This window comes from Oncorhynchus nerka, linkage group LG9a (genome assembly GCF_034236695.1).
Source record: "Oncorhynchus nerka isolate Pitt River linkage group LG9a, Oner_Uvic_2.0, whole genome shotgun sequence".
In the NCBI taxonomy this organism is placed as follows: domain Eukaryota; kingdom Metazoa; phylum Chordata; class Actinopteri; order Salmoniformes; family Salmonidae; genus Oncorhynchus; species Oncorhynchus nerka.
This window is the reverse complement of record NC_088404.1, coordinates 40,275,223-40,290,050: the sequence shown is the minus strand read 5'-3', so window position 1 is coordinate 40,290,050 and position 14,828 is coordinate 40,275,223. Positions and strand designations below refer to the sequence as shown.

General features: G+C 45.1%; 1 protein-coding gene across 5 annotated transcripts in view; it reads right to left on the bottom strand.

Moving 5' to 3' along the window:
* The window catches only part of LOC115134295 (core-binding factor subunit beta-like), a 41,657-nt gene that overhangs the window by 22,262 nt on the left and 4,567 nt on the right, over positions 1-14,828 (bottom strand). The gene's annotated exons all lie outside the window — the stretch shown is intronic.

Here is a 14,828-nt window from a genome sequence, read left to right as displayed (position 1 = left end):
AAAGTCTGTAATGGTAACTACAGGGTAGAATACCCACACACTAAAGTCTGTAATGGTAACTACAGGGTAGAATACCCACACACTACAGTCTGTAATGGTAACTACAGGGTAGAATGCCCACACACTAAAGTCTGTAATGGTAACTACAGGGTAGAATACCCACACAATAAAGTTTGTAAAGGTAACTATAGGGTAGAATACCCACACACTAAAGTCTGTAATGGTAACTATAGGGTAGAATACCCACACACTAAAGTCTGTAATGGTAACTACAGGGTAGCATACCCACACACTAAAGTCTGTAATGGTAACTACAGGGTAGGATACCCACACACTACAGTCTGTAATGGTAACTACAGGGTAGAATACCCACACACTACAGTCTGTAATGGTAACTACAGGGTAGAATACCCACACACTACAGTCTGTAATGGTAACTACAGGGTAGAATACCCACACACTAAAGTCTGTAATGGTAACTACAGGGTAGAATACCCACACACTAAAGTCTGTAATGGTAACTACAGGGTAGGATACCCACACACTACAGTCTGTAATGGTAACTACAGGGTAGAATACCCACACACTAAAGTCTGTAATGGTAACTACAGGGTAGAATACCCACACAATAAAGTCTGTAAAGGTAACTATAGGGTAGAATACCCACACACTAAAGTCTGTAATGGTAACTATAGGGTAGAATACCCACACACTAAAGTCTGTAATGGTAACTACAGGGTAGCATACCCACACACTAAAGTCTGTAATGGTAACTACAGGGTAGGATACCCACACACTACAGTCTGTAATGGTAACTACAGGGTAGAATACCCACACACTACAGTCTGTAATGGTAACTACAGGGTAGAATACCCACACACTAAAGTCTGTAATGGTAACTACAGGGTAGAATACCCACACACTAAAGTCTGTAATGGTAACTACAGGGTAGCATACCCACACACTAAAGTCTGTAATGGTAACTACAGGGTAGGATACCCACACACTACAGTCTGTAATGGTAACTACAGGGTAGAATACCCACACACTACAGTCTGTAATGCAATACTATACAGTGTGAGTGACTTCACATTTGCCCCTAAGATGACTTAGATGTGGATATGTGAATGTGTACTGTGTGGGTGTTTTTGTAATGGTGTGTGTGTGGATGTGTGGTGTGTGTGTGGATGTGTAGTTTGTGTGTGTGAGTAAGGCCTCCCAGGCCCGGGCCAGTCAGCCTGGCCCTCTACAGCAGGGACCCAGAGGGGCCGGCCGGGAGCTCCAGCCATGGGAGGGAGGGACCCTATCAGACTGTACTGATGGACATTCATTGTCTACAGCAACAACCACAGCTGCTTCTCAACCTGGCTACCCAACCCCCAGCCTCCATCTCCCCCTCCCTCTATCCCAGTATCTCTATCTGTTCCCTCCCCTCTGCTCTGCTAGATATGGAGAAGCAGGAAGTCCCTGGGAGTTGAGTCACTAACAGGAGTAGTGTGTGCAATCCTAATCAGGGCTGAGTTGTTTTTTGTCAGATACAGTGTCAGTCTATCCATATCTTTGAGCACACACACATCCTTCATTGTTGAGATCAAACCCACCCACACACCCACCCACCCATCCACCCACACACACACACACACACACACACACACACACACACACACACACACACACACACACACACACACACACACACACACACACACACACACACACAGGTGTGACTAGGTGCAGTTGAGATGCATACAAAGCAAGAAGAGATAGAGCACGCTTCTCTCTGTAATCAGAGAGGATGAAGTTGAACGTTTACACTATTGTCTCGGGCACATATACCAATCCACACCCACACATCAATACTCAGACAAACACCCTCACACACAACTCTCCGTTACTCCACCCACACCACCTGCCAGAGAAACAAAGAAACAGAGGTATTAGCCTTGTTTTGCCCCTTGCGCTCACCCGTTCTCCCCGCCCCTCCAAGCCCTATAATTACCCCTCACCACTGAGTCACGACAGGGCGGTTATAGCCCTTTTACTGACCCCCTCCCGCCCAAACCCAGTTATAGCCCCCTAACTGACCGCCTCCCACCCAAACCCAGTTATAGCCCTTTTACTGACCACCTCCCGCCCAAACCCAGTTATAGCCCCCTAACTGACCGCCTCCCACCCAAACCCAGTTATAGCCCCCTAACTGACCCCTCCCACCCAAACCCAGTTATAGCCCCCTAACTGACCGCCTCCCACCCAAACCCAGTTATAGCCCCTAACTGACCCCCTCCCACCCAAACCCAGTTATAGCCCCCTAACTGACCGCCTCCCACCCAAACCCAGTTATAGCCCTTTACTGACCACCTCCCGCCCAAACCCAGTTATAGCCCCCTAACTGACCCCCTCCCACCCAAACCCAGTTATAGCCCTTTTACTGACCCCCTCCCACCCAAACCCAGTTATAGCCCCTAACTGACTCCTCCCACCCAAACCCAGTTATAACCCCTAACTGACCCCCTCCCACCCAAACCCAGTTATAGCCCCATAACTGACCCCTCCCACCCAAACCCAGTTATAGCCCCTAACTGACCCCCTCCCACCCAAACCCAGTTATAGCCCTTTTACTGACCCCCTCCCACCCAAACCCAGTTATAGCCCCTAACTGACCACCTCCCGCCCAAACCCAGTTATAGCCCCTAACTGACCCCCTCCCACCCAAACCCAGTTATAGCCCCCTAACTGACCCCCTCCCACCCAAACCCAGTTATAGCCCTTTTACTGACCCCTCCCACCCAAACCCAGTTATAGCCCCTAACTGACCGCCTCCCACCCAAACCCAGTTATAGCCCTTTTACTGACCACCTCCCGCCCAAACCCAGTTATAGCCCCCTAACTGACCCCCTCCCACCCAAACCCAGTTATAGCCCCTAACTGACCCCTCCCACCCAAACACAGTTATAGCCCCTAAGTGACCCCCTCCCACCCAAACCCAGTTATAGCCCCAACTGACCCCCTCCCACCCAAACCCAGTTATAGCCCCTAACTGACCGCCTCCCACCCAAACCCAGTTATAGCCCCTAACTGACCCCCCACCCACCCAAACCCAGTTATATCCCCATAACTGACTCCCTCCCACCCAAACCCAGTTATAGCCCCTAACTGACCCCCTCCCACCCAAACCCAGTTATAGCCCCTAACTGACCCCTCCCACCCAAACCCAGTTATATCCCTCTAACTGCCCTGCATTCACCTGACACCATGCCAGGGCAGAACTCACAAACATACATACATACAATCACAGACAGCCTAGCAGACAGCCTGGCAGACAGTCTGGCAGACAGCCTGGCAGACAGACAGCTTGGCAGACAGCCTGGCAGACAGACTATTCCATGGATATATGTTCCTAATCAGAGGATAACTGCGCCTGCTAAGCCTGATTCTGTAATGCAGTAACACTGACTCAAATTCAGTGAGGCCTCCTCTACGTCATTTCCCAATTCAAGTCATCAAAATTGATTGTTTCTATCAATCTTATAATTGTACAACCCAAAAAGCTATCCAATTTAATAGAAGCCTTATTATCTGGGTGGTAAGGAAAACGTAGTCTTTGTCACTTTGGCAGCCAGATTATGAGTCAGTTTGGTTATGATTCCACTTTTTTCTCCCATTTATACATTTACTGGGAATAAGGTACAGGGTAGTTGGGGACACAGAGTACACTATGTAAAATCATTTCTCGCACGAACACCATACACATGATATCCATTTCTCAGTTTTTACAGATGGCTGTTTAACTTATGTAAATATCATGCAAAGGCAAATTCAGCATTTGGATAAAGTTTCTAACCACAGGAGAATGGGAGAGAGACTGCAGGGACAGGCTACAGAGGAGAATTGGCTGAGTCTACAAAACCCCAGAGGATTCTGAGAATTCACATCAGATAGTCACAGACACTAATATAAACATCACTCTTAGATATGGAATTGTTATTATCTAAAAGTAGTCAATTAACTCAATTTTTAACAAAAAAAGAACAAATGAACAAAATAATGGTTGAAAATACAATAGAAGAATATTAGCATTTCAAAAGAACGTGTTGGCGGGCTCAGTTTTCATGGAAAGAGGTAACGACAGTCAAAATAAAGAATCAGCAGGCTTGCCAAGATCTTTGGGGACTTGATTTCTCAGGCACTCTAGAAATACTTGGACCCAAGTCCAGCTTCACGCCTGCCATTTTCCCTCTCTGTACAATACTATCAGGGGGATATAGGAACTGGACAGGGAATACTGGGTTGTAGGGCACCGCTTGGCCCCTCCCCAGACTCACCCATTACGGTGTCAGGTTGGAAGCAGAGGGGCGAGACACGACCCTACAGGCCAAATGACCACGCAGGTCTCCCTCTGCAGCCAGAAGAGAACATAGTTCCTGGAATAGTGACCAGGAATGCTGTCGGCAAATACACACTGTATTTCTCACCTGTGTCCTGAGGCTTCTGGAGAAATAAATCCCAAAGCAGGATGCTTCCCTCTCCTCCCTCCCAGACAACAACGCGGTCTGATTGCTCCCACTCAGGTGGATGGAAGGAGGGTGGGAGGTTCAGACTTGCATCAGTACAGACACTGAAGTCTTTCACCTACTCATCTGGGCTATCCAATTTATGCAGGAACAATTTAGTATAATTCATATTTAATTCACTCATGAAATGTTGATTAAGTGACCTGCTCAGATGCAACATCACCATCCAGTTAGGTCCCCGTGGTCCAAACTCCCAGGAATCAGAATCAGTTGAGGAATTCCACAGTATCATGGAATGTTCATTATTCTGGAGGGCAAGGCGATTGGAAAACAAAGGAAAGAAAATCTTTAAATTGGCAGGAGGAGAGCAAGAAGGTGAGTGGTCAACTGAAACACTTTTGGTGGAAAAGTGTGATGTCTATATAAAGACAACAAAAGAAATGAAGAACTTGTGTAACTCTTGCTATTAACCTCAGACTGAGCAATAGATGTTTGCAACCTGGACTCAGGGGTAGACGTAACATAGCAAAAGTAAATCCGGGACACTCCATTTAGTTTGATATGTTATGTTTCGTACGGTATGTATTAATTTCTGGATGTCCATCATCCATTTTGTATGATATCACAAATTACAATTCATATGATATGTTACAAATTCCAATTTGTTGTGGCTAATGTTATCTAGCTAGGTGGCTAAGTGACTAACGCCAATGTCCAGTTATAAGTCAACATGCTCTCACGTCTCATTGTGAAATGAACAATGCTCCTGTAGGTAGTAGAACAGTTAAGTAATAACAGCTAAATGTTATATTTTTTGTACGTCTTCGAAAGTAGCCATGAAAATGGCCAACCAGAGCTCACCTGTTTCATTTGACTGTAAGATTACATTTTTCATTCAGGAAGCCATGAAACGTTCCATTTCTTTGTACACCACAATAAAGCCTGCGAGTGGTCATTGATCTGAGGCTTGGGATAGAGCAAGAGGAAATTTGAGCTGTGGAGCTATAACGAGAACCCTATGGGAAGACTAGAGGAAGGAGTATGATTGACTTGTGCTGGGAAAAACAAAGCTTCTCTTTCCCCAGCACAGACAGTTCTTTCCCAGCATACAGTCAAAACAGGAACATTTTGGTAAAAATCTAATTCAAGAAAAGGACATGGCATAGCCAAGAATACAAAGAACCCCTCTTTTTAACAAACATCAAACAATTCACATCAGATCAGAGGAACACGAGGAGGGCTCAGTGCACAATGGGCATGACAGAGCAGCAGGAATCAATTAGTGGGCACACTTTGATGATGTCATTGACAAGTAATCTGCTAGTGGAGTGGCTTCTGTTTGAGGGAGACGGAAACAAGAGCCCCCACCACAGAACGAGCCGGCCCACTGTGCTCCTCGCAGAGAAGCTAGTCCATCATCCTCCCTCCACCCTGGCCTTCGCCCAGTCGCCCCTCTCCTCATCAGTGTCAGGAGTGAGGGCTGATGCCTCCCTACCCCTCCCCCATCCTACACTCATTACTACCCGGTCCATTTCAGCCAGACTTTAGTACAAACTCCATTAATTATGTATGGACTAACTATAGTAGCTTTATGACATTAAGGACGTAAACTTTAAACTTAGCAACCGACCAATTGGTATTTGTGTGGCTTCCTGAGATAATTTCGTAGCCCTTCCCAAACACCACACCCTGCATAATGTTGGGGCTGAAGATGAGAGAGATTAATTTGCTCAACATTTTGTTTCCTTCAATAACCACCACCGTCAGCAGAAGCAGCAGCAAGCGGAGCTGCTAAATGAAAGCATTTACCCCTCTCTGGCTCTGTAACAAGGTTAACTGTCAAGCTGTTCCCCCTCTCTGGCTCTGTAACAGGGTTAACTGTCAAGCTGTTCCCCCTCTCTGGCTCTGTAACAAGGTTAACTGTCAAGCTGTTCCCCCTCTCTGGCTCTGTAACAGGGTTAACTGTCAAGCTGTTCCCCCTCTCTGGCTCTGTAACAGGGTTAACTGTCAAGCTGTTCCCCCTCTCTGGCTCTGTAACAAGGTTAACTGTCAAGCTGTTCCCCCTCTCTGGCTCAGTAACAAGGTTAACTGTCAAGCTGTTCCCCCTCTCTGGCTCTGTAACAAGGTTAACTGTCAAGCTGTTCCCCCTCTCTGGCTCAGTAACAAGGTTAACTGTCAAGCTGTTCCCCCTCTCTGGCTCTGTAACAAGCTTAACTGTCAAGCTGTTCCCCCTCTCTGGCTCAGTAACAAGGTTAACTGTCAAGCTGTTCCCCCTCTCTGGCTCAGTAACAAGCTTAACTGTCAAGCTGTTCCCCCTCTCTGGCTCAGTAACAAGGTTAACTGTCAAGCTGTTCCCCTCTCTGGCTCTGTAACAAGGTTAATTGTCAAACTGGCGCCAGGCAGCTCAAAAACATGTTTTGTGGCACATGACCCGTCATGAATATGGAGATTGGCTCCGTAAGTGCAATGCTAGGCAGACAAACACGTACATAAAAACACAGTCACAAACCCACACACAATCCCGCGCACACACACACACACACCCACTCACACACTGGCTGGTCTTGGGAACAAGCGAAGAAGCTTTAACACAAAACTATTAAAACTCCAATTCCTGTGGTGACGCCTCAGACTGCAGTCCCTTTCATAATGGAGTCATTTACTCTGAATCTTCCCTGTGCTATCTGCCCCCGAGCAAAAATTCTTACATCCAGAGACAGGCCAAAGATTTATAGAGTCTGCTGCCTCTGAGGCCCGCTCTCTGTCTCTCTCTGTTCTAGCCCTATGACAGACACCAACACACCTACACAGTCTCACTATGGCTTACTGCTGTAATACCAAGACTGTAGCTCAAAGGTTCAGGAGTCATTCTGCCACTTTCTTCATGTATTTGTGCTCTTAACACAGAGTGGAAGCACACTGTGGATGGTCTACACCAGCAGCAAGAAGCCAATCAGTTAACAAGCCTCCAAACTCAACCTTGTGGCATGGCCATGCAGACAGAACCCAATTTGTGCTTTGTATAAAGGGAAACCACACACAAGTGCTACTGATGAACAGAGTAGAGAGGGAGATTTGGACAAGATGCCAAACATAATATCTCTTAAACTCTTAAAGCTGAACCACGCTCCAAAACCCTAAGTGTCTCACATTTCAACAATATTGAGTTGAGGAGACAGAGTTCATATTTAAGAGTCTATCTTCCCTTCTCTTGTTACAGTAAAAATCCTATTTGATCAAATGGGCATGACTTCAGTCCAGGTAGTCTGTGTAGAGGTTCTTGACCTAGCCTAAAGAGATGCCCTACAATCCCATGGTGAGTCATCAGTATCAATGCATTTCCATAACAACAATGTGTCACTCAGTGGTGTAAAGCACTTACGTCAAAATAATTCAGAGTACTACTTAAGTCGTTTTTTGGGGCATCTGTACTTTACTATATACATTTGGATTACTTTTACTTACTACATTCTTAAAGAAAATAATGTACGTTTTACTCCTTATATTTTGAATGCTTAGCAGAACAGGAAAATGGTCCAATTCACGCACTTTATCAAGAGAACATCCCTGGTCATCCCTACTGCCTCTGATCTGGCGGACTCACTAAACACAAATGCTTCGTTTATAAATTATGTCAGTGTTGGATTGTGCTCCTGACTATCCGTAAATTTGAAAAACTAGAAAATTGTGCCGTCGGGTTTGCCTAATATAAGGAATTTGAGATGAAATATACTTTTACTTTTGATACTTAAGTATATTTAAAATCAAATACTTCTGGACTTTTATTCAATAAGTATTTTACTGGGTGACTTTCACTTTTACTTGAGTCATTTTCTGTTAAGGTATCTTTACTTTTACTCAAGTATGACATTTGGGTACTTTTCCCACCACTGGCATCAATGGAGGATCCTCATCAGAGACCCCTTATCTCTCTGAACTCATGTCTGAGGTAAGCTAACTTCACTTGGAACAGATTAATAATTGATTACGACACATGGAATCATCCCCCTTCTGCGGTCTGCTACTGTAGAAATTCAAACACCCTGCACTTCTGCTGCCTGTCACAGTATGAGGACCTGAGTTAAGGACTCTATACTCGATGCTTCTGTGGCAGTTATACAACTTCCTGTTCTGCTCTGTGAATTTTGAACAGTATGCTGCTGTGTATTCATTTCTGTCTCTGATGATTTTCTGAAGGCACTGTTAGCTATCCTTTGGCACGCCAATCTAATCAACTTAATATTGGACAAGGGAGTTAGGGTCCATGACCATTAGGGCAGTGTGGATGATCCACTGGACTGACCAGGGTTCTGGTACGAAACAGTTGACTACTGGGAGCCCCTGGCTGGGACAGGGTTAGCGGCTCCTCCCCAGGCCCTACTAGCTACCGCTAAAATTAACCTCCCACACAGCTGGTTCCCATTAGCCTGTAGTGACACTCAGAGCCTGTACTTAAGCTCTACTGGGGGGGGGTTCTGCTGGCACCGTCTGTTTTCAATGGTTTATTCACCTGCGAGAGAGAAATGTGAGAGGGAGACCAAGAGTGAGAGACCTGAACAGCGAGTGAGAGAAACACCACAAAAGAGATATAGAAAGACCTAAAGACAGACCAAAAAAGAGAGAGACCAGAAGAGATAAAGAGAGAGCGATAGAGAGACCTAAAGATACCAAGAGAGCGAGAGAGAGAGAGAAAGAGACAGAGACGGAGAGAGAGAGAGAGAGAGAGAGAGAGAGAGAGAGAGAGAGAGAGAGAGAGAAAGAGACAGAGACGGAGAGATAGAGAGAGAGAGAGAGAGAGAGAGAGAGAGCTATAGTGTGAGCAAGGGCAGAAGAGAGAGAAAGAGAGGGAAAAAGACAGACAGAGACGGAGAGAGAGAGAGAGAGAGAGACAGAGAGAGAGAGAGAGAGAGAGAGAGAGAGAGAGAGAGAGAGCTATAGTGTGAGCAAGGGCAGAAGAGAGAGAAAGAGAGGGAAAAAGACAGACAGAGACGGAGAGAGAGAGAGAGAGAGAGACAGAGAGAGAGAGAGAGAGAGAGAGAGAGAGAGCTATAGTGTGAGCAAGGGCAGAAGAGAGAGAAAGAGAGGGAAAAAGAGAGAGAGTCCCTGGGCTCACACTGCGCTGTGGTTGGTTCTGACTCCATCAATCAGAAACACCAAGACCCATAAAATCACTCACTTTTCATGGAAAGAATATTATAACTGCTCCCTATTCATCTGTTACTCTGGGTTGGCCCTGGGTGGTGGTGAGGGGAGAGCTGCATGCTATATGCTCTTTATGGACCTCACACTTCAACTGGGCATAGGGGGAACATGCCATACATACAGAGACATGGCTGATGTATCTATAGGCCACACCTGGACAGTTCCCCCATGAAAACAGCTAGGCCAGGACTTCATGAAATGCTTCAATATTTCACCTCCACAGTTTGCTCTTTTATTTCAGACTTTTTCAAATGTATTGAATGAATACAGCAGCAGACACAAACCGGTTAAAGTTATTTCAGTTAAACCAGCCATCACGTTTCCTCTTCTGACACCACTGACGCCACACGCTTTCACTTTTCACTGCAGACATTCTGTCTATTAACGTCTCCTAGCCAGGCAGTGTGATATGTGTTTGTGTAGAAGGTTAACAATCACACTAATTAAGAGCAGAGGTTGCAGCGTACGCAACATCTCTCCCAGCCTGACACCACTAGCCTGCAGGGAGGTAGAGTAGATAGGGGTAAAGTGAGAGGGAGCGAGGGAACGAGGGAGGCAGCAAGGGGGAGGGAGGGACGGGGAGCCCAGAGAGAAATCATACGTTCTCCAAGTAGGTTCCACCTTAGTTCCTAAAGAGAAGTACTTATGACAAGGAGCAGAGCAGTAGCACCCGTCTTGGGATTTATACCATGTGTGTGTGTGCGCGCGTGTTCAAAAGTGCATGTGTTTGTGTAGGGTGACAGTGCTAGGAGCGTGGCTGTGACTAGGAGCTCCTTGGGGCTTATTTTGGAATAGGAGGGACTGAGGGCCCAGGGCTCATTAAAACTGCATGTTCTCTAAGCCTGCTAGAGGGGATAGGGGATAGGGTTACTACAAGGCCCCTACCCCAGACACTCAGCGCCTCATCTGTAAAGTCCTCGCCTGACAACTCCCAGTCACGCCCTTTTAAATAATTAATGGGCAAAGATTAGTCCGTCAGCCTTGAGCCGAAAGGTCCATCGATTTCTCACGGATGCATTTTTAATGAGCACATTTCAGGGGCCTCTGGCACACCTTACATACGGTAACAGCCACGAGCACTCCAGGGGAGCAAATGAATACACAAACAAAACAATAACAAAAAATATAATCCTTCTAAACACTGCATCTTCATTGGTGTGGAAACAAAGGTGTCAAGTTTTAAGATTCCTTATCTAATCTGTTAAACAAATATAACGTTTTGGGTCATCTTTATACAATGACTAGTAAAATCTTCAGGGCTAAAATATGTATGTTTCCCATTGTTTCATTGAGCGCTCCATGGAAATAGAAGGGATGCAATCAGTCAGTGGTGTTTAATGGTTCAGATAATCATTTTATCACCTACTTCAGTACGGCTCATCCTGGACCAGGCCCAAATCCCCGACACTCAAAGAAGGAAGAGGCGTCGTTATAGAGGATACCAGCGTGCGGGATACCTGACGAGTCCACGTCGGTGAGTGGATAAACTGCCTCTAACCTCGGCTCTTTTGGTGAACATGCAATCACTGGAGAATAAACTTGACGAGCACCATTCGATCTATCCTATCAACGTGATCTGAACAACTGTAATATCCTATGTTCCTCAGAGTCGTGGCTGGACATGGAAAACATACAGTACCAGTCAAAAGTTTGGACCAACCTACTCATTCAAGGATTTTTTACATTTTTACTATTTTCTACATTGTTTAATAATAGTGAAGACATCAAAACTATGAAACAACAAATTTGTAATCATGTAGTAACCAAAAAAGTGTTAAACAAATTATTATATATTTGAGATTCTTCAAAGTAGCCTTGATGTGAGCTTTGCATGCTCTTGGCATTCTCTCAACCATCTTCATGAGGTAGTCACCTGAAATGCATTTCAATTAACAGGTGCGCCTTATAAAAAGTTAATTTGTGGAATTTCTTTCCTTCTGAATGCGTTTGAGACAGTTGTGTTGTGACAAGGTAGGGGTGGTATACAGAAGATAGCCCTATTTGGTAAAATACCAAGTCCATATTATGGCTAGAACAGCTCAAATAACCAAAGAGAAATTACAGTCCATCATTACTTTAAGACATGAAGGTCAGTCAATGTGGAAAATTTGAAAAACTTTGAAAGTTTCTTCAAGTGCAGTCACAAAAACCATCAGGCGCTATGATGAAACTGGCTCTCATGAGGACCGCCACAGGAAAGGAAGACCCAGAGTTACCTCTGCTACAGAGGATAAGTTCATTAGAGTTAACTGCACCTCAGATTGCAGCCCAAATAAATGCTTCACAGAGTTCAAGTAACAGATATATCTCAACATCAACTGTTCAGAGGAGACAGCGTGAATCAGACCTTCATGGTCGAATATTGGAAAAGAAACCACTACTAAAGGACACCAACAAGAAGAAGAAACTTGCTTGGGCCAAGAAACATGCGCAATGGACATTAGACCGGTGGAAATCTGTCCTTTGGTCTGATGAGTCCAAATTGGAGATTTTTGGTTTCAATTGATGTGTCTTTGTGAGTCTTTGTGAGACGCAGAGTAGGTGAATGATCTCTGCATGTGTGGTTCCCACTGTGAAGCATGGAGGAGGTGTGATGGTGTGGGGGTGCTTTGCTGGTGACACTCTCTATGATTTATTTACAATTCAAGGCACACTTAACCAGGATGGCTACCACAGAATTCTGCAGCGAAACTCCATCCCATCTGGTTTGCGCTTAGCGGGACTATCATGTGTTTTTCAACAGGACAATGACACAACACACCTCCAGGCTGAGTAAGAGCAATTTGACCAAGGAGGAGAGTGATGGAGTGCTGCATAGATGGCTTGGCCTCCACAATCACCCAGCCTCAACCCAATTGAGATGGTTTGGGATGAGTTGGACCACAGAGTGAAGGAAAAGCAGCCAACAAGTGCTCAGCATATGTGGGAACTCCTGGAAGACTGTTGGAAAAGCATTCCAGGCGAAGCTGGTTTAGAGAATGCCAAGATTGTGCAAAGCTGTCATCAAGACAAAGGGTGGCTACTTTGAAGAATCTAAAATCTAACATATATTTTGATTTGTTTAACACTTTTTTGGTTACTACATGATTCCATATATGCTATTTCATAGTTTTGATGTCTTCACTATTATTCTACAATGTAAACAAATAAATAAAATAAAAACCCTTGGCTAAGTAGGTGTGTCCAAACTTGTGACTGGCACTGTACATATTACCTCAATTACCTCAACTACCTCGTACCCCTGCACATTGACTCGGTACTGATACTCCTTTTACATAGCCTTGTTATTGTTATTTTATTGTGTGACTATTGTAAAGTTTTCTTACTTTTTAACTATGCATTGTTGGGAAAGAGCTCATAGTTACATTTACATTTACATTTAAGTCATTTAGCAGACGCTCTTATCCAGAGCGACTTAAGCATTTCAGGGTAGAGTCTACACCTGCTGTATTTGGCGCATGTGCCAAATATATTTTGATTTGACTTGACATTGACAGAGTTGGTAAGACCTGGAGACAGTCCCATGGACTATCAGCTGTCATGGCTGCATCACCTTAACACGCCTGTAACAATAATAATACATTTTATTTTAAGCGTTTTTCACAACACACAAAGTCAGTTGACATTCACAAGAAATCAGTAGTATATAAAGCAATAAAATCACATATTAAATAAGTAAGTATATAAAAGTACACTAAACATGAGGACAGACTAACTGTGGAGAACACCTAGACATGATGACACACTAACCAGGGAAGTGAACTAGACAGAGGATAAAAGCTAATCCTGTGTGAAGAGGTGTGTCTTTAGAATATGTGTATGGATTTGAGGTTCTGACATGGAGAGGGAGGGAGTTCCAGAGTTGGGGAGCTGCACTGCTAAAAGCCTGGTCTCCCATAGAGCGGAGCCTGGTGAGAGGGAGGGTGAGGAGGCCAGTGTGTGAGGTGCACAGTGAACAGGTGGGAGTGTAGGGGTGCAGGAGGTCAGTAAGGTATGTGTGCGCCAGTCCATTGAGGGTTTTGTAGGTGAGCATGAGCAATTTGAAGATGATCCTATATTGAACTGGAAGCCAGTGGAGTTTGATGAGGGTGGAACTGATGTGGTCCCAAAGTCTGGTGTGTGTGAGGACTCGTGCAGCTGAATTTGGAATATGTTGAAGTCTGTCTCGTGTTTTGGCGCGGAGTCCGTAGAGAATGGCGTTGTAGTAGTCTATAGGCATGATAAAACAAAGGTGTGAATGAGGGTTTCAGCATTTGGGTCAGTGAGAGAGGGTCTGAGTCGTGAGATGTTTTTTTGAGGTGGAAGAAGGCTGACTTGGTGATGTTCTGGATGTGGGGTTCAAATGACAGAGTTGGGTCAAATGTAACACCAAGGTTCTTGACTGTGGAGTTGGAGTGGATGGTGCAGCCGTCGACCCAGTTTGTTAATGAGGGAGTTGGGGCCCATGAGCATAATCTCTGTTTTGTCGTTTAGTTTGAAAAAATTATTGCTTATCCAAGTTTTCACTTCACGGAGACAGTCAACAACAGAGGGGGGTGACAAAGTGGAGTTGGGTTTTGTGTGGGTGTAGATGTGTGATCTGCATAACAGTGAAATCTGAGTCCAAATTGACAGAGGATCTGACCAAGGATTAGCATGTAAATACTAAACAGTAATGGACCTAACACTGAGACTTGTGGGATACCTTGTAATACAGCGGCTGGGGCAGACCTGTAGTTGCCAAGGAAGAAAAACTGTTGTCTATCAGATAGATAAGATTGGGACCAGGCAAGGGTTGTTCCGGAAACTCCAAGAAGCCTCTCCATGCAGTCAGTTAAAATCTGATGACAGACAGTGTCAAATGCTTCAGACAGGTCCAGGAGGATGCGGATGGAGATGTTCCCAGCATCAGAAGCACAGAGGTGGTAATTCACTATCTTTACCAAGGCAGTTTCAGTGCTATGCATAGCCCGGAAGCCCGACTGAAGGGTGAGACTGTTGCAGCTGTTGATAGATAGCCTCCACTTTGTTTTGAAAGGATGCCAGAAAACTGTCACAGAGGTCGTGGTGATTGTGAGAGAGGGGTTGTCCAAGGGGCGGTGAAGTCTGTTGATGGTAGAGAAGAGCCCTCCTAGG